General features: G+C 42.1%; 1 protein-coding gene across 4 annotated transcripts in view; it reads right to left on the minus strand.

The window, feature by feature from the left end:
* Positions 1-11,922, minus strand: part of LOC121865027 (Friend leukemia integration 1 transcription factor-like) — a 213,235-nt gene extending 201,313 nt beyond the window's left edge. For all 4 annotated transcript variants that reach the window (XM_042364344.1, XM_042364345.1, XM_042364340.1 and 1 more), the window contains exon 1: positions 11,457-11,922. The gene's annotated coding sequence lies outside the window, so the exon portion shown is untranslated. The remainder of the gene's footprint in view (positions 1-11,456) is intronic.
* Between the last annotated feature and the right edge of the window lie 15,648 nt (positions 11,923-27,570).

Raw genomic sequence — 27,570 nt, forward strand, 5'->3', positions numbered from 1 at the left:
CCAAAACACCAGATTTTGGTGTTTTTAGTCATTTGTGTCCAGACTTGCTAAATCAACCAGACAAATTCTACCGTTTCTTCAGAATGACACTGTAAAACTGCAAGAAGTTGGTTAATATACAGGAATATCTGTAAAGAAACTGGACACAATTACAGATGTGTCATTGGGAAGGTTTGTATTTGATTTGAAACATAATATTGACAGGTAAAGTAAAATTTTGAGGGATAATATTGAAAAACTATTATGAAACATTATGACTGTATTTCTGACTCGACTCGTATGGTGTGGTGTATGGTTAAGGCTGCCTCGTATGGTGTGATGCATGGTTAAGGCTGCCTCGTATGGTGTGGTGTATGGTTAAGGCTGCCTCGTGTGGTGTGATGCATGGTTAAGGCTGCCTCGTATGGTGTGGTGTATGGTTAAGGCTGCCTCGTATGGTGTGGTGTATGGTTAAGGCTGCCTCGTATGGTGTGATGCATGGTTAAGGCTGCCTCGTATGGTGTGGTGTATGGTTTGCAGGCTGCCTGTATGGTGTGTGGTGTATGGTTAAGGCTGCCTCGCATGGTGTGATGTATGGTTAAGGCTGCCTCGCATGGTGTGGTGTATGGTTAAGGCTGCCCGTATGGTGGTGTGCGGTTAAGGCTGCCTGTATGGTGATGCATGGTTAAGGCTGCCCCTGTGTATGGTGTGGTGTATGGTTAAAGCTGCCTCGTATGGTGTGGTGTATGGTTAAAAGCTGCTCTGTATGGTGTGGTGTATGGCTTAAGGCTGCCTCTGCATGGTGTGGTGTATGGCGGCTGCCCTGCATGGTGTGATGTATGGTTAAGGCTGCCTCGTATGGTGTGGTGCATGGTTAAGGCTGCCTGTATGGTGATGCATGGTTACAGGCTGGCTCTGCATGGTGTGGTGTGTGTATGGTTAAGGCCCCTGTATGGTGTGGTGCATGGTTAGGCTGCCTCGTATGGTGTGATGCATGGTTAAGGCTGCCTGTATGGTGGGTGTATGGTTAAAGCTGCCTGTATGGTGTGGTGTATGGTTAAGGCTGCCTCTGCATGGTGGTGGTGTATGGTTAAGGCTGCCCCGCATGGTGTGATGTGGTTGGTTAAGGCTGCTGTATGGTGTGATGATGGTTAAGGCTGCCCTCGTATGGTGTGGTGTATGGTTAAGGCTGCCCGTATTGTGTGGTGCATGGTTAAGGCTGCCTCGTATGGTGTGTGGTGCATGGTTAAGGCTGCCTCGTATGGTGTGATGTATGGTTAAGGCTGCCTCGTATGGTGTGGTGCATGGTTAAGGCTGCCTCGTATGGTGTGATGCATGGTTAAGGCTGCCTCGTTTGGTGTGATGTATGGTTAAGGCTGCCTCGTATGGTGTGATGCATGGTTAAGGCTGCCTCGTTTGGTGTGATGTATGGTTAAGGCTGCCTCGCATGGTGTGATGCATGGTTAAGGCTGCCTCGTATGGTGTGATGCATGGTTAAGGCTGCCTCGTATGGTGTGATGCATGGTTAAGGCTGCCTCGTATGGTGTGATGCATGGTTAAGGCTGCCTTAATTATACACTAAATTTTTTTCCCGCTACAATTTTTCCTAGTAATTTTTTCCTACATTCTTATACCCTCTATTTCCTCTCTACTTCACCTATCTGTAGTGTTCATTCTTCTTCTTCACGACGGAGACATTGCCATATCGTATATTGGGCGTCATATACCTCGAGCCCATTAAAACACAACAAGAGCCTTTCCTTCAATCACATACAGCACAAGACTAGAGAGACGTGACCGACCCTCTCCCACCGGATGATACAATGACGCAGATGGATAAGAATAAACAAACTTCATTTACTTACGACTAACATTTTTTGTTTTCCATCCTATGACACAGAGTGAGGAGAATAAATAAATATACCAGTAAATTTATATAACAAGATTAGTATTTTTTTTTTCCCATACTTGAAAGACTTTTTTTCCCTGGTATGATACTTTGCCTGGAACAACTTAGTATAGATTGCAACACTTCCATGGCAGGCTGTTTTGTCCACCCAAGGCTTATTGTGCCATCGACAAGCGTATCTGATAAGTATACAGTAGTGTATATGGTACAGTACTACACTCAGTTTACTGTCGAGTGTCCAAATGGGGGAGGGGGGGGGTGTGTGTATATCTCACCAGGAGGAAGGGAACGCACACGCACACACACGCACACACACACACACACACACACACACACACACACACACACACACACACACACACATACACACACGATCCATCAAATACAATCAAGTGTTTATGACCAAATATTCCCGGAACAGTTGACGTCACAAACAAGAGATACCAGAATAATAACAAACACGTGTCAACAAACTCGTTAGCCCGTAGACGCCTGTTTGTGCGTTCGTATACTGACCATAGACCACACGACCCACTCTAACTGTACAATCATTAGGGTTAAGTGGTAAAGATTAGATCAGGTTATTTAAGGTAATGTTCAATTGGGTTACATTCAATTGGCTGTCTTAGGTTGGTTAAGTTTGGTTAAATAAGGTTATTAGGTCTGGTTAGGTTAGACTAGGTTAGGTTAGGTCTGGTTAGGTTAGGGTATTGAATAAGCTTGAAAGGCCTTATATGACGTGAAATTAGGTTGAAAGAGGTGAGGATTACGTTATTTAGGTTTGGTTGAGTGGTGAGGGTTAAGTTGGGTTGAGTGGTGAGGGTTAGGTTAAGTTGGGTTGAGTGGCGAGTGTTAGGTTAAGTTGGGTTGAGTGGTGAGTGTTAGGTTAGCTTACTTGGGTTAAGTCAGGTTAAGAGAGTGGTGGGGGTCTATGTTCACTGTTTTCTCCTAACTATCGTTGTCGTCATTACCACATTAAGTAGAATAACTTCCAGGAAAATACCCGCCGCCTCCCACAAGTGACTCACACTCTCCCGCCGCCACCACCACCCACTTTCCCGGTCCGGAGTCTCTCTACAGTACAGTCTCTCTCACAAAGCATCACAACCATGAGTCATTATTACTATGGAGAAAATACAAAATGTAATTCATATATACTAGACAATGTAATTCGCAGTGTTATCGTCCGTGGGGAAGCTCAGATAGTCGCCGCCGTCCATGTTAATTTGTGTTTCCGTCCACTACAGGAAGAGATACAAAGGCTCAGGCGTTAATAGTTTGCAGGAATATCATCCTTAGAGGCGTCAGGGTCATGCACGAAAATTGAAGAGCACTGACCCACAGCGTCTGCCACTGACTGTGTGTTTCCGCCCACTACAGGAAGAACAGGGAGTGCTGGGAATTTTATATAGTACGCAGGACAATAATCGCTTAAAGCAGCGCGGCGGCCGAGCGGGTACAGTCCTTGCCTCTTGTCCTTCGGGTGGCAGGTTTGCATCCCCACCCCCCCCCCCTTCCCCTACCTAATGTACCCAGCTGTAAATACCCAACTTTATATACGAGGAAGTTGAGTCGATGGAGGACAGTCTCCTTGTGTACCCAGTATGCTGTAGTCTTAATAATATATCAGATTAGGTTAAGCTAGGTTAAGTTAAGTTAGGTTAGGTCACGTGACCTACAACTACACCAACTGTAACTACATGGTGTTAACCAGGTGTAGCTGGGTGAATGTGACAGACGACACCGAAAAACTTTACACACCCGATATTAACACACCACATAAACGGGTGTTCACAAAGTGCTTTTTATTTGTTTACAGAAACCTTTAAATTACAAATCCACATTTCAGTATAAACACTCGTTCTCTTCACTAAACTGTATTCTTCACCATGTTCGCTGTAACAGTACGGGGACTAAAGAAAACATCTCCTTCATCTGTAATTTCTGTAAGTATGAGAATATAACAACAGCGAACATTATAAAGAATAAATATCACGTTGAGAAAAACGATGACATACACACACTGATGTTTTGGGTGAGTAACATCCTCTTGCGGCCACTAACAAAGACATCACGAGTATTTCTACACAAAAAACAAAATTGGACTTTATAAACACCGAACACAACGAGAACAAACAATATATCTACAGCTGAGATGAAGATTAAATAATGAAAATAAATTAAGAACGTCACAAAGACCAACCACGGCAGATCGTATGTGTAGAGACAAGGAAATATTGCTGTCATGTGATCTCCCTTATGTCGACCACACCAGACCACACCTGTCTCCTCCAGTACCATGACGGACCAGACCACTCCACACCTGTCTCCTCCAGTACCATGACGGACCAGACCACTCCACACCTGTCTCCTCCAGTACCATGACGGACCACACCACTCCACACCTGTCTCCTCCAGTACCATGACGGACCAGACCACTCCTGTCTCCTCCAGTACCATGACAGACCACACCACTCCACACCTGTCTCCTCCAGTACCATGACAGACCACACCACTCCACACCTGTCTCTCCAGTACCATGACAGACCACACCACCCACACCTGTCTCCTCCAGTACCATGACAGACCACACCACTCCACACCTGTCTCCTCCAGTACCATGACAGACCACACCACTCCACACCTGTCTCCTCCAGTACCATGACGGACCAGACCTGATGATTCTTCACAGTGAAACACGCCAACCAGTCACTATAATCATGATTGGGATATAACCGCCAACCAGTCACAATAATCAAGATTGGGATATAACCGCCAACCAGTCACTATAATCTAGATTGGGATATAACCGCCAACCAGTCACTATAATCATGATTGGAATATAACGGCCAACCAGTCACTTTGTAGTAAGTGTTGGAATGCTGGGCAGTTTTAAAAGGAGGCTAGACAGATTCATGGACGCTAGAGAGTGGTAGTAACTCTCGACAGGAGCTGCCATGCACAGGCCAACCGGCATATTGCAGACTCCGTATTTTCTTATGTTCTTATGTTTGTGAAAACTCGTACGTAAATGAATAACAAAATAAAAAATGTCACATTGCATATTATTATTTAAGATTTCCAACGAATGTTGCAGCAAAACTACAGAAAGATCTAAACAAAGTTTTCGAATGGTCTGAAAAATGTCAGATGAAATTTAATGTGGACAAATGTAAAGTACTCAGTATAGGAGATGTAAACAGGGAAACCAGATATCAGATGAACAACGATGTTATAGAAAAATCCGACTGTGAGAAAGATTTAGGAGTAATGATAAGTAGGGATCTTAAGCCAAGTAAACAATGTGTATTTGCTCGAAACAAGGCTAATAAAGTACTTGGGTTCATACAAAGGAGTGTTAGTTACAAGACTAGCGAGGTCATCCTAAAACTATATCTTGCACTTGTGAGACTTCACTTGGATTACACAGTTCAGTTCTGGTCACCGTATTACAGAATGGATATAGAATCCTTGGAAAGAATCCAGAGGAGAATGACAAGACTAATCCCGGGCATTAGGAACCTTGAGTATAGAGACGTGTTAAAGATTCTTAATTTGCACTCCCTCGAGAGACGTCGAGTGAGGGGCGATATGATCGAGGTGTATAAATGGAAGGCAGGGCTAAACAAAGGGGATATAACAAAGGAACTCAAACTATCCAACCAGGAGCGAACTCGTAACAATGGTTTAAAAATAGATACATATAGATTTAGGGGCGAGATAGGTAAACACTGGTCTGGAAATTGAGGAGTGGATGAGTGGAACAAGTCACCAAACATCATCATTAAGTGGAACACGCTGGATAGCTTCAAACATAGGTTGGATGGATATATGAGCGATAGGGGTTGGGTGTAAATGGGACTGTCCAGTATGGGTCAATAGGCCCGCTGCAGCTTCCTCCATGCTCATGTTCTTAGTAACTGTTTGGCTGTAATCTCCCAGTTTAGATTATAGTGACTGGTTGGCGGTTATATCCCAATCATGATTATAGTGACTGGTTGGCGGTTATATCCCAATCATGATTATAGTGACTGGTTGGCGGTTATATCCCAATCATGATTATAGTGACTGGTTGGCGGTTATATCCCAATCTTGATTATAGTGACTGGTTGGCGGTTATATCCCAATCATGATTATATTGACTGGTTGGCGGTTATATCCCAATCTTGATTATAGTGACTGGTTGGCGGTTATATCCCAATCTTGATTATAGTGACTGGTTGGCGGTTATATCCCAATCATGATTATAGTGACTGGTTGGGGGTTATATCCCAATCTTGATTATAGTGACTGGTTGGCGGTTATATCCCAATCATGATTATAGTGACTGGTTGGGGGTTATATCCCAATCATGATTATAGTGACTGGTTGGGGGTTATATCCCAATCTTGATTATAGTGACTGGTTGGCGGTTATATCCCAATCTTGATTATAGTGACTGGTTGGCGGTTATATCCCAATCTTGATTATAGTGACTGGTTGGCGGTTATAACCCAGTCTAGATTATAGTGACTGGCGGATATAGGAGGTAGGCTGTTACACTGGATAAGTGGTTACCTAACCAACAGAAGGGCTGCTGCACTGTTTCAGGGTTACAAAAGTGAATGTAAAGATATGCAAGTTGGTACCCCTCAAGGTGGAGTACTTAGCCCCACTTTGTTCAATGTTCTTATGAATGCATTATTAAATATAATACCAGACAACCCCAGCAATATCTTAATCAGCTATGCTGATGATATTCGTATACATACTAAAACTCATCGTGAAATGCAAACCACCCTGAACCATGTATACGCAGCCTGTGAACACCTCGGTCTTATTATCTCCACTGAGAAAACTAAGATGTTCAACAAACAAGCTGGTCACCGCAAACGCGGCCCCGCCAAGTTCAAGATAGGTAACACACTATTGACTGGGTTTTTTTTTATAACATCTTGGTGTTTCCGTCCCTTGTACCCTACCTGCCATACAACAGCTCACCCGCCAATGTACTGACAGACTGAGACCTTAGAAGTGTAGCTCACATTATGGTGCTAATATTAGAATTGTTAAAACAATGTACCTAGGCTATATAAGATCTCTGATAGATTACCATGCACCAGCCCTGGTCCTTCGTGACAGGAAAGGCGTTGACAAACTCGAAAAAATTCAAAATAAAGCCCTCAGAATTATCCTAGGATGTCCCATGAGCACTAAAGTACTTGATATGAGGAAAGAACTAGGTATACCCAGTGTCAAAGATAGAACAATTGAAGTCAACCTCACGATAGCCCTGAGGCTTCTGCGTGGTGATCCTGATAACATTGTTTCCTTAAAATTGCTAGAATGTATGAACCATGGGACTACTGAGTCTAAATGGATCCAAACTACAGCTACACATATGAAGATGTTTGGACTAGACTACCTGTACAAAGTTGAGACAAAAGCGCTTCCTGCCACCCTGGCGGACAGTTCCCTTCGATATCACAATACCGACGTATCCGCCAAAAAAAAATAATTATACAAAGCATTTATCTCCAACACACTGCCAAATTGAGAGCTCTTGAACACATACACACTCTACAGACTGATGATAATATCACACAGACCATCTACACTGATGGATCTCTTAACACCTCCTGTGGGAGGGCTGGAAGTGCTATTGTTGTGACTCAACCTGACGGTAATATAATTGAGAAAGGAGTTAGCATTAACAACTGGGCATCCACTCTACAAACTGAATTAGTTGCCATACTCACAGCTATTAAATTCATTGAAACCACTGTTACTGACAGTCTCATCATCACTGACTCTCTATCCTCATTACTTGCCCTTGGCACCCTCGACTCAGGTTGTCACGCTCTTGTTCTGAAGCCAGACACAAATATGCGTGCCTTGTTGACCGGGGTGTCAGGGTCAAACTGTTGTGGATCCCCTCTCACATAGGCCTCATAAAACATGACAGAGTTGATGCCCTCGCCAAACTCGCGTCTAACAAAGACACTGTTGAATACAATTTGGGTCTGTCAAAAAGAACCCTTAAAACTGTAATTAGGAAAGAACTTATTGATGAATTTGACGCAAGTAGACAAGTGCAAACAGGCACTAGTCGACCCATAGTTTACCATGATGAGATATATCAAGTGAAACATGCATATGGAGCAAGTAACAAGATCACTAGATTACAAGATGTTGTAACCGCTAGACTAAGGTTAGGATATAAGTACCTTTGGCAGTATGTTCCTCAAGCAGATGTGAACAAGACTAAATGTAAAGTGTGTGGCCATACATATGGCCACACACTTGAACACTACGTCCTCGACTGTGTGAAGATAGAACCTTTTAGGGACAGGTCCAAGCACACTGTGTGTGAAATGGCACAACACTTTATTTCTAATGGCAAGATAGCCGACATATTAAGATTGCATCCACTTTTTTGCACTTAATAACTATATCAGTTCTCATGTATAGAACCAAACACACAATGTGCTTGAATACTTCTCACGCAAATGTCAATAACAAAGTGTGCGGCCAGACATACTGCCTCACACGCTTGTACTCACGCATTTGTGAATAAGTTACCCTTTATGTATAGAACTAAACAAATAATGTATTTGAACTACTGCGTAACATTCAGTGCCATAATATCCTGACAACGGGGGTTAATTATTATGACCCTTTGTAAACTCTACTCTGTAATCCTTTTGCGCTACCACTCACAGGATGAGTGTGGGATGCACAATAAACTAGTCGCTCTAAGCGGCAAAATCAATGAGAATATTTTCTTTATTTATTAATACTAGGTCCAATATATTGTCTCTAAAAGCTTCTGTAATTATTTTTTTTTAAATACCGTACAATATTTCAGTTAAAGGTAATAAATGTTATATGTTATGACGTTGATATAACCTTAAGTAGGCTTCAGTAACAAACTTCATACAATTTTGGCGAAAACTTGTAAAAAAAAAATGAATGTGCTCTTTTTTCCTAGTCTGGTGATTAAGCCTTTTTTTTCCGGTGCCATATATTTCCTATTGCATTTTTTCCTGTGCCATTTTCTCCTACACTCTAGCACCCTCCCTCACACGCCCAACAGAGGTCGCAGTAAACACAGTATAAACCTTCACTCCTCACACTGACACAACAACATGAAAAAGAGACTTAGAGATCCTAGTGCAGATATAATTACTATAATCGGAGGAGATCCTGTCAGCTCGGGTATCAGCACGTTCCACTACCCTGCTAACACTAACTGGTGATATTTCTAACCTGTAGCCCCACAGAGTTGTTTTGATCACTCGGGGTTGTTGAAGGAGGTAGTAGTATGAGGACAGGTTGTTTTACAAGTGGATGTTAACTACTGTATTTCTTTGTATTTTGTCTAGGTTAAAGTACAAAATCTCATCAACAAACCCTGAAATCCCTTTTTTTATATGATTATGAAATCCTTTACCCTGCCCGAAAATCCCTGAGAGATAAGTACAGTTGGGGGTAAACAGTTCGCGTTCCCTCCTTACATGAAACAGCATCGAGCCTTAACGAGATGAAACAACTCATTCCAGTGGTTCAGTTTCACCACGGGGCTTCATTGAACCCTAAAACCCCTGTATATAAGTCTTAAATTCCCTAAACAAACCTGACCACCCTTTGAAATATATATACTCCATCTGTATTCACTGATATACAGGCTGGATATACCATGAATTATACATAACATAAATGAAAGCAATCTTACCTCACCTACACACAAGAGTAAATCCGGGGCAACAAGCATAACAAAATGTATCAAACCTTAATACAGAACTATTAAGAAACAGTTATAGCACTCTCAGACGACAGCGTAAATAACACCTTGCCTCACCCTCTCCACACCTTGCCTCACCTTCTCCACACCTTGCCTCACCCTCTCCACACCTTACCTCACCCTCTCCACACCTTAACTCACCCTCTCCACACCTTGCTTCACCCTCTCCACACCTTAGCTCACCCTCTCCACACCTTGCCTTGCCTCACCCTCTCCACACCTTACCTCACCCTCTCCACACCTTACCTCACCCTCTCCACACCTTGCCTCACCCTCTCCACACCTTGCCTTGCCTCACCCTCCCCACACCTTACCTCACCCTCTCCACACCTTACCTCACCCTCTCCACACCTTACCTCACCCTCTCCACACCTTACCTCACCCTCACCTGAAGATTAGGCACCCCCAATTTTGTTCACGTTATGATTAAAGACCCTAGCTGTAATCTAATTTAGTTTAACCTAACCTTATCTAAACCCCTCCCAGGTAACGTTCAGGTGTATAATTATCAGGTGATTCTAAACTGAACCTGAAGAGAGACAGACAAAAGAAAGATAAATAAACACCAGGAATACTGAATGAAATATCACACGAGGCAACCTGCATGACCCGGTACACTGATGTTATCCCGACATATAACTACAACCCGGCCTTGGTCAAACACTAAGTTTACTAGTAGCTGCCACACCTCAGCCCCCAGGCCCCGCGGGGTTGGGTGGCTGGCTGACCTGTACCCAACCATCGGAGGACAAGAACCCGACTTATAGGGACAAACTCTTGTTGCCTTCACCCACTACTGTGTAACATTTATCCATAATTCCAGTGCTCTGGAGGTGCGGGACCTGAGTGTTGGTTAACTTGTTTCGTTACTCAAGGGTCATAGAGCAAGTGCCGCCGCTCCTCTCTCTCTCATTGACTGTTTTATTGCCTATCTCTTCCCAAAACCCGTTTCCTGTCGCCGCCAACTTATAGTCGTGGTGGATTAATCTCATCCGGGATTATGCCACCTTACAAACAAATAACCAAAGAGGGGTGTTCAGTCGTACAATGAGAAGTGAGGTAAACGCGAGCCTCACTTCACTGCCCGGGACAAGAGGTTTCTATTTGAATGAGGAATTTGGGGCAGGATGATGAGAGACGCAGTTATTCCTCCCAGCCAGTGAAAAATGTTGATGGGGAATTATGGATAACAGCTGGTGGTGGTGGTGCCGTTCACTCAGCTTCACGACGACGTAGGCGCTGAAGGCGGCCCCTCTTATATGAGCCGCATATTCTTGGCCCAAGATCATTTACACGGACAACTTGAGCTATATGCACTTCTTGGTAACGCTGCTCTAGACAAGAACCCTACCAGGAAAAATCCTGTCCAAATCACTTGCATGAAGGAAGGAAACCGAGGAAAAATTCCAGATAGTCGAAAGTCTGTTGAATACGGGTGGGAGCTTCCACCCAAGAGCGCGGGAGATTATCCCACAGTGGCTGGGCCAGTGAAGGCTGTTGCTGGTTGACAGTTACTGTATTATCACCGGTTTATTATCCACCTGACCATCACTATGGCAGCCAGGTTTTCTCCCGTAGTTGTAAACAACGCTGTATGGTGACTTACTAAGTTTACCCTTGTCTACCAACATGAGGCTAAAGGTCAATGGTCACGTATTTATAACGATGCTGTTGACAGTGTGGTTGTTAAACTCTCCAAGGTCTGACGAGTACGAGCTGGAATACTAACCTAATGTACTGACAGTAACGTATAGCTTTGTGTCAACACAAACATCTAGTACATACCTTGGGGAAAATCCTGACTGGTACTCCACTAAGTACGTGATCCTCGGACTTTCACTTGACGCACTATAATAAAACACCCGTCTACAATATGCACTTGTTGAGTGTATAACACAAAACTTCCTCCCCAGGCACACACACAGAGGACAACACCTCCACTGGCAGCACAGCACCACCACACAGACGCCACTAGTCTAACACTAAATGAACATTGCGCAACTAATGGCACACTGTCCTGCACCAGGGTTTAAGTGGCTCTACTACCTCGACCAACAATTCTGTGAGGCTATGCACGAGGGAAGTGACGTCACAGGATACTGGCTATCCGTTATTAGCTTATTGCAGCGCCACTACACAGCAGGTGTATCGGTCGCTCACTGACGCTCACAACACGACGCAGCTCACACATAAACCTGTTCCCTGGGTCTTCTCTCACTCCCAGTCGCAACTAGCCTACTACAGGACTCTCTCAAGCTGGGCACTTTGCGCGCGGCACCCCCAGTTAGTTCACTCCCCCTCCCTCCATGATCAACCCCAAGTCCCAACACACACTCACTCGGCACTCAAGCCTTAACAAGCATTGCACTTTTTTGCCGTCTTATAACTAGTCCTATCAGTTGTAGTTATGACCAGTATGTGAACCTTAAACTTGACCTACATGACTCTATTGGTCGTTATTACCGGTGTAGTTCGCGAACTTAAAACTCCACCTAAAAGTCAGCCCTCCTACACCAGCCAGTGGCCTTGGGGTTCTTATAATGTCGTGAGCTTCACAGTACTCCTGTTGTTAGTTGTGTAAATTTATTTACTCGTCCATGTACTTGCCAGTTTTGTTCACTCGGAGTAAAACTGAAATACCCAAGAACCGCTCGTCTGAAATATAGGAGGCAGGAGGCCGTAGGTAGCCCGGCAACACTGCAGATGCCATGTAGGACATTACCTTCCATTCATTTAATGATGGTACTGTACGTCCAGCTTCTACAACACTAAGTTTACACTGAGATGATAAGTGAGTGATGGGTCACACGCCCTTGGGGGTCGGACAGGAACTATAACAACAACAAACTATCACACCAGTGACCGACACACACTCTTATCTTCCTCCACCGGCGTCCGCGAGGTCAGTCCCATTGCTAACCCAACCTGGATACTACTCCCTACAGGTCTCTATGTCCACGTGAGCTTTTTGTCTGTCTTTATTTTGTATTAAGATAAATGTACGAAAAATACGTAGTTAAATTGACTGAAAGTAACCAAAGTTAATAAAGTGAGCATATAGAGGCAGCCCGGCCACTTGTGCTCCGGGTCAACCTTGCAGCACATCTTCACTAAGTTATTTGTATCTCTCCGCTGAGTTGAGTTCTGTACGCACCTCCCCTACCCCACACACACACACACTACTACTTATGCTGTCACTCGGAATCAAGTATGACGATCACCCAGCTATGATACAATGATAAGAGTTATTATACTGTAGCCGTCACCTTCGTTGGTGAGTTCTGAGGTGACTAAAGAGGCAGATACGGGACCAGCGGCAGGGCTGTCAACAGATGTTGTACGTGTGGAGCACCTTAGCCTTTCGTCTTTATTCAAGACATCTTCCGAGGCAACTGAATTTACAGGGACCGAGAGAGGTTTATACACATAAGGTGACCTTACAAAATTTCAGGTTAGGTCAATAACATGAGATCCACTACACACCACCACCACCGAAACATAAGAGGAGCTTATAAATATGGGCGACGTAACTAGTCAGGTCAAAAATATGAGACCCACTAATCATCTATCCTACCTGTACCTCAAATGCTTTCAAAGCATTTTTAACCTTGGGCCACTGACAAATAAATTTCTGTAACATGTTATCAGTTTTGTACTGACCAACACTAAGGTTTATAGTATTAATTTCTGTAATCAAACTTGCTTCAACCAGAAGTCTTTCTGTGACACATGTTTATTTATACACTTTTAAACTGTTTTCCCAATCTATGGGATGATTATTGTTCCTTACATGAACGAACGGTGCACTGCTTTCAGATGCTGTTCTGATATTAGACTTGTGCTATTTTGTTCTAAGTTGCAATGCTTTCCCAGTCTGACCTCCATATTTCCATTACAATTGCTACATGGAATGCAGCAAACACTCCCATTTTCATAAGAACATAAGAAAATAAGGAGTCTGCAATAGGCCGGTTAGCTTGTGCATGGCAGATCCTGTCGAGAGTTACTACCACTCTCTATCATCCATGAATCTATCTAGCCTCCTTTTGAAACTTTATAGCGTTCCAGCTCTTACTACAAAGTTGCTTAGCTTGTTCCACTCGTCCACCACCCTATTTGTGAACCAGTTCCTTCCTATCTCCCTCCTAAACCTAAACTTAAATCCGTTGCTCCGACTCCTATCCCGCTCGGATATTATAAGAACTTTATCTATATCCCCTTTATTGATTCCTTTCACCCACTTAAATACTTCTATCATATCTCCCCGCACTCTTCGTCTTTTTAGGGAATGCAAGTTTAGTTTCTTTAACCTATCTTGATATGGAAGGCTTCTAAGTCCCGGAATCATTTTCGTCATTCTTCGCTGCACCGACTCCAGTGAATTTATATCCATTCTATAATAAGGGCACCAGAAATGAACAGCATAATCGATGTATGGCCTGACTAGCGCAAGACATAGTTGCAAGAAGACCTCTGCACTCTTATTACTTACACTTTTAGATATCAAACCTAATACTCTGTTTGCCTTATTTCGAACATGAAACCACTGTTTTCTAGGCCGTAGGTCCAGGCTTACAAGTACCCCTAAGTCTCTTTCACAAGTCGACTTCTCTAGGTTGATGTTGACATTCAAGATTGGGCTATTCTTAATTAATATATTAGTAATAGTTGAGTCATACTTAAAAACAACATTAATGTTTAATAATTTAAGGGACTGAACCAAAGGGACAAATTCATTGCGATAAGGTAGAGTAAAAATATTCTTAAATGTAGGAACTTGTCTAGTTTGAGTAGACTAAAAGGATATTTATAGCCCCTTTAAGACAATGATCAACAAACAATGAAGGGTATCCAAGTTTTTGTGCAATGGACTAAATATAGAATCCCTAGGAAGAATTCAGAGGAGAATGACAAGACTAATCCCGGGCATTAGGAGCCTTGAGTACAGAGACAGGTTAAAGCATCTTAATTTGCACTCCCTCGAGAGACGTCGATTGAGGGGCGATATGATAAAGGTGTATAAATGGAAGTCAGGAGCGAACTCGTAACAACGGTTTTAAATTAGACAAATTTAGATTTAGGCGCGAAATAGGTCAACAATGGTTTGGTAACAGAGTAGTGGATGAATGGAACAAGTTACCAAACATCATCATTAACTGGAACACGCTGGATAGCTTCAAACATAGGTTGGGTGGATATATGAGCAATAGGGGTTGGGTGTAAATGGGACTGTCCAGTATGGGCCAATAGTTACTGTTTCCTCCAGTCTTATGTTGTTATGTGTTGCAGTTCTTTTTCAATAAATTCAGGGTCACAAATACGCAAACATCTAAAAAAAACATAGCAGAAAAACTGACATTTTGGTAGATTAATGGTGACTCAATAAATAATGTATGAAACTGTCTACCTGTGTAGGCTTTCTGTACACCTTAAATTTATAGTTATGACCATTTCTCATGATAAGCATATCAAGAAATTGAAGGGATCCATTTATTTCTCTTCCACTTTTGAAGGTAATACTAGGGACAAGATCATTAAGTGGGTCACTGTTTCTAGGCCAAAGACAAAGAACATCATCTACATATCTATACTATGGAGGAATAAAGTCCCCTATATTGGGTAATAATCTAGCCTCAATAAACTCCATATAAATACAGGTTAAAGGAGCAGAAAGACAATTACCCATGTTCATGCCAAATATTTGTTTGTCAGACTTTCCATTTGGCCTAAAAACATTGTCAGTAACGCATAACTATAAATTTGAGAAATATATCATGTTCAATAGTCAAATCTAACAGATGCAATTCATCTTTAAGGGATGAAAGTAGGTCATTCACTGGTACATCAAAACTTATTAATTCACATGGTTCATTGTGTCTTTTTTTCCGTTTATCAATCAAATCACTGCTTTTGTGTATATGAGAATTAGATATCCGCCTGTAAGAGGGGATAGCATCCTCATCAACCACTTGGATAATTTGTAACCAACAGAACTCACGATAGGACGTAATGTTTTGATCAACTCACACATATAAGGTAAAGTGGAATTGATTTGAGAGAACTGTTTGATGACATCTGTGTTCTTTTATAATTAGATAACTTAATAATATTTTCCAGGGGATCTTTTGTAAGCTCACAATAACTGCCTTCATCACTTAGTAATGAATTCATCTTATCATTACAGTCGCTTTTATCCAAAATTACAATAGCACTGGACTTATCAGCCTTAGTAATATGGATATTCACACCACTTTTCAAGTTTTCAAGGCTGTGTCATATCTTTTTCGAATGTTTGAAACAATTTTCTTACGTAAAACATTTTTTGTATAAAACCTTTAGCTATGGAAATATTTTCATTTTGTAACATCTATTGACTTATTCTTTTCTAGGTTGATTATACCTTTAGCAATAGTAAGTGGATTAACGGTGCGCTGAGCAATAGAAAACTTCTTACCAAAACCAAGAACAAGTTTCTCATTTGTCTGTAGATCATAAGATGATAAGTTTATGAACAAATTTGGATCACTCAGTTTAGTCCAGTAACTCTCGCCAAAAAAAGCATTTAATTAAGCATTTAACCTCCATTTTTTAACTGTGTCACTTTCACTCAGTAATTTATATATAGAATCACAAATAATATATCACTTATCAACACAAACATTGTTTTTCATTAACACCTTACACTGAGCACTGTGTTTAAATGCCATTTTTACACTATCACTTGAATCCTTGATAAAGGAGTCCAGCAACACTTTATCCAACTCAGAGAAGACTTCATTGTCCAGATTTCTTAATCTTCTTGGAAGACAAGACTTGAGAAAAAAATCATCTCTGCATTCTTTCAAAACTTCAATTTGCTTTTGAGACTATGAGCTTTCAGCAAACTCCCTTTTCCTGTGTGATTTTATCGATATATATATATATATATATATATATATATATATATATATATATATATATATATATATATATATATATATATATATATATATATATATATATATATATATATATATATATATATACTGTATAGTAGAGATGTGCCTAAGCTCAGATCAACATCTTGGGATTAAGATTAATACAGTACACGGGCGGAGCAGTGTAGGGTAATGTTTACTGGAGGTGGCTGACAGATTACAACATTTAACTATTTACTTAAGATAACATTAACTATAGTAAGAGAGAGAGAGAGAGGTATATAGTTCTCCGCTTATGGTGGTATTCTACACCCTGTCCGCTCTGAATCCCGGACAAAACACAGGATTGTCACTGCGAGGAGGAAAATAAGTCAAACAGTGATCATAACTTAATCAGTTCTGAGATCATTGGTTACACGAGTCGAATTAAATAAAAGTATTTTAGATAAGAAGTTTCAAAACACATTTCCCTTGTATCCATTTTTTTTCTTTCCTTAAAACTATTGATAAAAAGACGAATATTGTAGTGACGGACTGGCAGATAAATACTCTAGTCGCTCCCTTACCCTCAAAATATTAACTGACAAACAAAAAACTGACACTTAGAAAAATATACGTATGAAAACATGATAAATTTCGTCAATATACTAAATTTAAACTCCATAGTATTTTAAAACAACGATAAACACTGTATCTTAGTTAATAATGATCTTAAAACAAAAATAACGTGAATGAAGTAAAAAAAAAAAAAAACAACTTAATAATATCCTCGTCTTTATGAACACAAAACACTATTACCTGCTGAATCGTGTACACAAGTCGAGTCGATAGTTTAAAGTCCCCTACTATGAGAAAGTAGCGTTAGGCATCTTCCTGGGCAGCAATCTACACACCATCTCGGACGCACAGCAAACGAACACTGACGATGCTGGAGGGTGGTGGGTGAGCTTGAGCAATGGCTAAAAGCTTATTAATATGAAGGCTGTGTGTATCCGGAAAGGACTGGCAGAGTAACGGATTAACATATACTAGGTACTTTATAGTTCTGAGGTGTATACCGTGCTGAATTTATATCAACGCTCTTGTGGTGATGAACTATGGACGGTGTAGAGACGAGAATGGGAGTTTGGAGACATTTTAATCCTATAGTGTAATCGGGTTTCAACATGTCCCTCTCCTCAAATCGATACATCCCTCTCACCATTACCACATACCCTTCTTCTCATTACCACTCTCCCCCTCCACTACCACACACCTCTCTCCTCATTATCACACATACCCTTCTCCCTACAGAGTGATCACAGATAAATCAGGTTCACCCTAAATTGGGAAACGAAAAACAGAGTCCCAGACTTTCGATCGGCGGATTATGAGGGGTTAAGAAGGTACCTAGGTGAAGCCGCCTGGGTACAGTCAGGTCAGTCCCCGGTAAGAACGGGTGAGGTCACCGGCGACACAACAATTGATCATGACTATACAGTAATATATTCACTAGTATACTACGTAAGGCACAGGAACAAAATATACCATACAGAAAAATTAGGTCAAATAAGAATGAGCCAGGGTGGATGACCGAAATGCTTAAACATAACATAGGAATAAAGAAAGGAATTTTTAAGAAATTAAAGGGAGGGGAGGAGCAGCTCAGAAATAGGTATAATGAACTAATTAGGAAGGTTAGGAAAAGTGTAAGGAAAGCAAAGAGGGACTACGAAATTAGGATAGCAAGTGAATCCAAGGCAAATCCCAAGGGATTTTTCCAGGTATATAGGACAAAGGTCAAGGACAAATTGGGGCCTTTAAAGTCAGAGAGGGGAAGTGATCGATGATAGTGAGAAAAAGCAAAGCATTAAACAGCTACTATTTATCAGCTTTCACAGAAGAAATTCACGAGGAAATGCCAGAGGTGAAACTGATATTTAGGGGAAATGATGAAGAGAAATTAAAGAATATCACTATCAGAGGAAAGAAGATGCTCTTAAGATGATAAATAAATTAAAGAAAACAAAATCCCCAGGGCCAGAATAAATTTTTCCTCGAGTTTTGAAAGAGTGTAAGGAACAGATTAGCGGACCCCTCGTAAATTTATTTACAAAATTATTAGACACAGGAGTTGTGCCAGACTTGTGGAAACAGGCAAATGTAGTACCCATATTCAAAAGGGAGACAGAGCATCAGCGCCAAATTACCGGCAGTTTGACGTCAGTAGTGGGGGAATTTCTTGAATCAATTATAGCAAATAGCATCCGATCGCATTTAGAGAAAAACAAATTAATCTACGACTCTCAACATGAGTTTACAAATGGAAAATCTTGTCTAACAGATCTGCTGACATATTTTTAGAAAAGTCTTCGAGGTAGTAGATAATGACGAAAATTACGTCAGAGCACCGCATCAGAGACTTCTGAGGAAAGTTACGGCTCATGGTATCGAGGGGAAAGTTTTAAATTGGATAAAATCATGGCTCACCGATAGAACACAGAGGGTTAGCGTAGATGGTATTAAATCTGTGGGGCTGTGTAACCAGTGGGGTTCCCCAGGGGTCTGTACTAGGCCCACTCTTGTTCATAATCTACATAAACGATCTAGATACTGAGATCAGCAGTGACATAAGAAAGTTTGCGGATGACACCAAAATAGGGCGGCAGATTAATTCAGGGCAGGATGCAAATACACTGCAGGGGGATTTAAATAAACTGCAGGAGTGGTCAGGAAATGGCAAACGAAATTCAACACCAGCAAGTGCAGCGTACTTAATATTGGAAGAACAAATACTGCCAATGTATACAGCCTTAACAACATCAACCTAGAGAAGTCGACTTGTGAAAGAGACTTAGGGGTAATTGTAAGCCCGGACCTACGGCCTAGAAAACAGTGTGTTAATGTTCGAAATAAGGCAAACAGAGTATTAGGTTTTATATTAAGAAGTGTAAGTAACAAGAGTGTGGCGGTCATATTGCAACTATATCTTGAGCTAGTCAGGCCGCACCTCAATTGTGCTGTTCAGTTCTGGTGCCCTTATTATAGAATGGATATCATTTCACTGGAGTCCGTGCAGTGAAGAATGACGAAAATGATTCCGGGACTTAGAAACCTTCCATATCACGATAGGTTCAAGAAACTAAACTTGCATTTCCTAGAAAGACGAAGAGTGCGGGGAGATATGATAGAAGTATTTAAGTGGGTGAAAGGAATCAATAAAGGAGATATAGATAAAGTTCTTATAATATCTGAGCAGGATAGGACTCGTAGCAACGGATTTAAGTTGGATAAGTTCAGGTTTAGGAGGGAGATAGGAAGAGGAACTGGTTCACAAATAGGGTGGTGGACGAGTGGAACAAGATTAGCAACTTTGTAGTAAGTGCTGGAACGCTATAAAGTTTCAAAAGGAGGCTAGATAGATTCATGGATGATAGAGAGTGGTAGTAACTCTCGACAGGATCTGCCATGCACAAGCTAACCGGCCTATTGCAGACTGTTTATATTCTTATGTTCCTCATTATCACACACACCCCTGTCCTCATTATCCCTCTCCACTACCACACACCTTTCTCATCACTATCACACACCCTCTCTTCACTAACACACACACCTCTCCTCACCGTCACACACCTCTCCTCACCGTCACACACCCTCTCTTCACTAACACACACACCTCTCCTCACCGTCACACACCCTCTCTTCACTAACACACACACCTCTCCTCACCGTCACACACCCTCTCTTCACTAACACACACACACCTCTCCTCACCGTCACACACCCTCTCTTCACTAACACACACACCTCTCCTCACCGTCACACACCCCTACCCATCGTCACACACACCTCTCCTCACCGTCACACACCTCTCCTCACCGTCACACACCCCTACCCACCTTGACCTTGTTACTATCTGACCCTTACCCAGGCTCTGACTAACTTGCCCGAGAACCACTCTGTCCAAGAACCAATTCCGACTCTTCGTAAACCTTTCCGTATTAACGTGGGACAAATTCTTCACAACAGAACAAGGTTTAAGAATACTGCCAATACCACGAAAATCTTAGTGCTAATCACAAATCCGCTGTTATATTTCCTGCTAATCACTAATCCGCTGTAATATTTCCTGCTAATCACTAATCCGCTGTAATATTTCCTGCTAATCACTAATACGCTGTTATATTTCCTGCTAATCACTAATCCGCTGTTATATTTCCTGCTAATCACTAATCCGCTGTTATATTTCCTGCTAATCACTAATCCGCTGTTATATTTCCTGCTAATCACTAATCCGGTGTTATTTCCCTGGTGTTCAGTGTGATTGGTTCAGGTCGTGTGGTACAAACAAGTGATTAACAATACCAAAGAAAAATCAAGAAACAAGTTAAGTGGTTTTTTGATCCTCGTTCAATGAGTAAGAAAATCCAAGAAAATATCCCGAATCTTCAGAATAAGAAAATGAAACTAAATAACATGAATATTAATAATGAGATGTTATCAGTATTCAGTTGTTGTCCTTAGCATCCAAGGGAGGGAGGGGGGGGGGACGAAACGTAGGCGGTTTTTATATTGCTCAGACACACACACACACGCACATTCTCTCTCTCACGCACACGTAGGCACACGTTGCCCCTCATGGCTCGAGGCTTGCTAGCCTTGCCACCTAGGCGTGAATTTAAGGTGTAAAAGCTGACCATTACACCACAGGTCGACAAAATCATATGCACTCCTGCAAACACACAAACACACACACACACAAATTTCAACCGTTGGACATAATTCCTTAACCAAGTCAAATGGAAAACTACACAGTGATCACTACCAATGTCTCATGACTCTGTACTTTCCGTCGGCTCTTTCTACATGTAAGTCTGATATGGAGAACTTGACCTGTTGCCCAACACATGTCAACATAAATATTTATGAACAGACAAACATGCTTTCTTGCACATGTAATAATAATAATAATAAAAATAAACGGTTTATTGAAAAAGTTCTGCAGCCCGAAGGCTGAAAATATACATTGGACATAAATGACTTATTACATACATTGGTGGTTTAACAAAAGCCTTCATTAGAGAAAGGTAAAGGAACATACACTGAACATACAGATTATTGTAGGTGTTGAACAGCAAACACGTAGTGTAGTAACTCCCTCCCAGATGGTGTTAGGAGGGACCTCACGTGGTGTAGTAATTCCCTCACAGATGGTGTTATGCACGAATACATGTAAACAAACACACACACACACACACACACACACACACAAACGCATTCTGCACACGTAAGCACTAACACACACACATTCTTAACTTTTAAAGGGTATATTATTTAGTGGTAAGTGTTATTAACCCCGCCTGGTATAATGTTACAGCCAGGGGTACACGAGGGGCGAGATAATCTTCTACAAGTCTAATCGGGGTCATGGTGAAAAGCCCCCCAAGACTTAATGAGAGCAAGTTACAACCCTAAAAAAAAGCAGTTTAAGAATACCAAACATGTCAAGTAAGATAACTTTTCACAAGGATGATAACTAATTGACTGCCCAGTAATTTGTCCTCATTTTAGAACCTAGTTACATAATTAAGTTCACTATGTTTTGTTCTTATTCTGCCCGATAATTTGTCCTTAGTAACTCACACCTAGAACAAACTTGACGAAGTTGTAGTCTAATAATTGAATTTTTATGTTTTATTTAAAGTTTTTGTACAATGGTTCACAGTTATATAACGTACAGTCCCTCTAGCCGTAGGATCGAGGCTTTCCGAACAATGTTACTCGACCTGTTTCGGACGGTTGGTAGCTCTACATCCTCGCCCTTTCAGCATGCATGAGTATATACTTTTTCTACCGATACCATACATTAATTTAGCTTAATTTATCTCTTGTTATATTGAAGTATATAGTATGCCATACAAGGATGACTCCCTCTCCCAACCTCATCCTAACGTCTAGCTGTTGCTGATATGGCGATCAGGCGTACCAACTTATGATGATGCAATGGGGATCAAATTAAAGCATTTTGTCCAGTGTTTCAAATTGTAGCGGATAAAAATTTAACGATACATTTTTAGGGGGACTGTACATGAGCCATACTTTGTGTGTGTGTGTGTGTGTGTGTGTGTGTGAAAATGTGTGGCATTTTTCTCATACGTTCCTTTCTGCAGCCACGAACGTTTCGGCGTGCAACCCACAGCTCATTTGAGCGGTCGAGAATGTTTCAACACATTTTATGCAGCAAAAACGTTGGGAGAGAGAACATTCGTCTACCTTGACCATACACCAATCACCTGTTTTCTTCTCCCTCCTTTGGTGACATACTTAAGATGCTTTCACATGCAGCAGGTATACAGTGCAACCTCCATATAACGGACTACTGTGCCCATATAAGCCGTTAGATGGAAGTATCACATCTAATGGGCCCTCCATATAACGGTCTTTCCCCTTCATATAATCCGTAAAATAGAGGTTTCACGGTATTATTCTGTGTGTATGTATGTCCTGACTACCCAGCAGGTCCCTCAGCATCCAGACCTAACCCACCTCAGTTATCCTCCATCCCTGGATGAGGTAGCGACTGCCATAAAACAGATGAAAAATAACAAAGCCTCAGGGCCTGATGGAACCCCAGCCGAAGTGTATAAAGCAAGAAGACCTCTACATACCAGCAGTCACCACTCTCTCCTGGAGAATATACGGGAAAAGGAGGAAATCCCCCAAGCTCTTACAGATGCCTCCAACCTCAATATTTATAAGAACAAGGGAGACCGGTCAGATTGTGGCAACTACCGTGGGATCTCACTGCTCTCCGTAGCTGGTAAAATTGTCGCCCGAGTCCTCCTAAACAGACTTCTTCCTGAAGCGGAAAACTTCCTCCCAGAATCTCAATGTGGTTTTAGATCATCACGTGGCACCACTGACATGATCTTTGCTGCCCGCCAGATACAAGAAAAGTGCAGAGAACAGCGTCGTGACCTGTACATGGCTTTCATCGACCTAACCAAGGCATTCGACTCGGTCAACAGGGAAGCCCTCTGGTGGACCCTCAGCCGTTTTGGCTGCCCACCAAAATTCATCGCTATTGTGAGGTAAGTCCACGATGGCATGAACGGCAGTGTCCTGCACACCGGCACCCAGTCAGAGTTCTTCCCCATCCAAACAGGGGTTAAACAAGGGTATGTACTGGCACCAACTCTCTCTTCCATTTTCCTAGTTGCCTTCCTTACTCGTGTCAGTGCCAATTTAGCCAGCGGGCTGGACATCGAGTACCGGGTGAAGGGTCTTTTCAACATAAGACGACTCCAGGCAAGAACAAAGGTGTCGGCAGCTTCCATTACTGAATTTCAGTATGCAGACGACCTCACCCTTGTTGTTCATACCGAACACGACCTACAGGAGATCCTGGACACCTATGCAGACGCGTATGCACACTTTGGCCTTGAGGTAAATGTACGTAAGACTCAGATTCTCTTTCAACCTGCCCCTGGTTGAGACACACCTCCACCATCCGTCCATCTTAACGGTACTACCCTCTCTAATGTTACCCACTTTCGGTATTTCGGCTCCCACCTGTCCACCACCGCAGACATCGATGAAGAAATTCAGCATCGGATCAGATGTGCATCTCAAGCCCTTGGCAGACTCCGTACCCGTGTCTTCAGCTGTAGGGAGCTGAAATTATCCACAAAGCTGCACGTATATCGAGCAGTTGACCTCCCCACCCTGCTATATGGCAGTGAGACATGAGTCACATACAGGAGACACCTCAAGGCACTTGAAAACTTTCACCAACGTGTCTACGTTCCATCCTCCGAGTTCGCTGGGAAGACAAGAGAACAAATACCAGCATCCTTGTTGACACCAACTGTAGGAGCATCGAGGCTAGCATTATCCATGAACAACTACGTTGGACTGGTCATGTTACCCGCATGGACGACAGTAGACTGCCAAAGTAGCTACTTTAAAGTCACCTAGCGAATAGTAAACGTAACGCTGGCGGGCAATTGAAAAGGTATAAGGATAGTCTTAAGACAAACCTGAAAAGGTGCCAAATCGACCCCCTCACCTGGGAGTTGATTACTCCACATCGTAACGCTTGGAGGAGCACCACACGAGAAGGTGTCAATACTTTCGAGTTAGCCCGGCTGCAAACCGAGGCAGACAAGCGCCAGCGTCTGAAAGACACTGCCATGTTTCTCTTTCCCTTTTCTTTTTTCCACTTTATTTCTCCGTCTCTTCATCCATTTCATCTTTCTCGCGTCCATTTTACCTCTCTCTCTCTCTAACTCATAAGATCTCTAAGATGACCTAACCCCTTGTGTACGATGACCTAACCCCTTGTGTACGATGACCTAACCCCTTGTACGTACCTAACCCCTTGTGTACGATGACTTAACCCCTTGTGTACGATGACTTAACCCCTTGTGTACGATGACCTAACCCCTTGTGTACGATGACCTAACCCCTTGTGTACGATGACTTAACCCCTTGTGTACGATGACCTAACCCCTTGTGTACGATGACCTAACCCCTTGTGTACGATGTAACGATGACCTAACCCCTTGTACGATGACGACCCCTTGTGTACGATGAGATAACCCCTTGTGTACGATGACCTAACCCTTGTGTACGATGACCCAAACTTCTTGTGTACGATGACCTAACCTCTTTAAAATGATGACCTAACCCCTTAGTATGATGACTTGAATCCCCCTTGTGTATGATGACCCAACCCTTGTGTACGATGACCTAAACCTTTGTGTGTACGGATGACCTAACCCCTTGTGTGTGTACGATGACTGTTCCCTTGTGCATGAGATGATTGTAACCCCTAAATGATGACTTAACTCTGTGTACATGACCCAACCTCGCATGATGACTTAACCCCTTGTGTACGATGACCTAACCCCTTGTGTACGATGACTTAACCCCCTGTGTACGATGACTTAACCCCTTGTGTACGATGACTTAACCCCCTGTGTACGATGACCTAACCCCTTGTGTACGATGACTTAACCCCTTGTGTACGATGACCTAACCCCTTGTATACGATGACTTAACCCCTTGTGTACGATGACTTAACCCCTTGTGTACGATGACCTAACCCCTGTACCTAGACACGGTACACTGACTTTAGCACCAGACAAAAAGAAAAAAAAATGTTAATATTCTGTACCGTAACTAATATTTTGTACCAGCTTCTAACTGTCTGTATATATCAAGCGAAACCCACAGTCACGGGGAAACGAGCGGGCCAGCCAGCACTCTATACAGTACACCTGGGATAAAAAAAACACCTCGTTTATAATCCTGCTCATTAGTGTTATAATCGACAATGTTTTGAACGTATGAAGTAAATGACTCACCTTACATCCACCGGTCTTGACCTTGATGGCGAGATTTGACAACGTTACTTCTGTAGTCTCCTGCAGCAGTGTTACTTGGGTGGAGAAAAAAACGCAGTTCCTCTGATCTCTCCATGCAACGTTACTTGGCGGGGGGCAACATACCACCAACGTAACTCAAGAGGGTGTGGCGCGGGGAGGAAAATAAAACCCAACATACCACCAACGTAACTCAAGAGGGTGTGGCGCAGGGAGGAAAATAAACCCAACATACCACCAACGTAACTCAAGAGGGTGTGGCGCGGGGAGGAAAATAAACCCAACATACCACCAATGTAACTCAAGAGGGTGTGGCGCGGGGAGGAAAAAAACCCAACATACCACCAACGTAACTCAAGAGGGTGTGGCAGAGTAGAACAAGACTGTACTGAGGAAAGAGGAAATCCTTCTTGAATGTTGCTGACAGTTGACGTTATATCCTCCACCTCCCACGTCCTGGTAAACGTGTGAGGTTCTGACTGTTTTCTTGTTGTCAGAGGAGCATTTTGTAGACGAGAGTGGAAGGCAAGCAGTTTTGTGACACACCTGGAAAGAAAAAATAGCCAATTTTAATGAAGTATTCACAATAATGACCGATCGAGATATAGTGTTGAAGAATAACCTTAAACCTATGTATTGGAATAATGAGTCAGTCACTGGAATAATGAGTCATTTAGTCACTGGAATAATGAGTCATTTAGTCACTGGAATAATGAGTCATTTAGTCACTGGAATAATGAGTCATTTAGTCACTGGAATAATGAATCATTTAGTCACTGGAATAAGGAGTCATTTAGTCACTGGAATAATGAATCATTTAGTCACTGGAATAATGAGTCATTTAGTCATTGGAATAATGAGTCATTTAGTCACTGGAATAATGAATCAATTAGTCACTGGAATAATGAGTCATTTAGTCACTGGAATAAGGAGTCATTTAGTCACTGGAATAATGAGTCATTTAGTCACTGGAATAATGAGTCATTTAGTCACTGGAATAATGAGTCATTTAGTCACTGGAATAATGAGTCATAGTCACTATTATATGACATTAAGGGATGAGGAAAAGTCAAGCCTTGAAATTGTCCGAAAATATGTTCCTTATTTCACTCTCCAGGACAAACTGATGACACCACAGCACTTCATAACACACGATAATTATTCAGATTAGTTCACTCCTCCAGGTTTAATAAAGAACTTTTTTCTAATACAGTAATTGGTTTTCTTTTTTTACGCTGCACTGGTGACGTCACGGCTCCCTACAGCAAGTGATAGCTAAGTTTCCGATATTTGATTTACAAGAATTATATGTTGAAGAAGTGACTAAACGTATTTTGGAAATTTTGTAGTTTGAAATACAGTCATTAAGCTTGTAACCTGAGACAGTTCTTCAATCTAGACCACACACCTTACTGGCTCACTTAATTAATCTACAACACAAAGGTGGCGGCTCCTATAGGACGTCGAAATCATAGCTATAAATTCTACCATAACTGGAAAAGTCTTCTCTACAGCCAAAAGAGAAATATAACTTACGAATCTTTGAGAACTCGGAACTAGTATTACTCTTATGAAAAAAATGTCTTGGAGAAAAAATAACTTACCTGGTCTAAGCTC

The sequence above is a fragment of the Homarus americanus genome, unplaced genomic scaffold (assembly GCF_018991925.1).
Source record: "Homarus americanus isolate GMGI-L3 unplaced genomic scaffold, GMGI_Hamer_2.0 scaffold2539, whole genome shotgun sequence".
In the NCBI taxonomy this organism is placed as follows: domain Eukaryota; kingdom Metazoa; phylum Arthropoda; class Malacostraca; order Decapoda; family Nephropidae; genus Homarus; species Homarus americanus.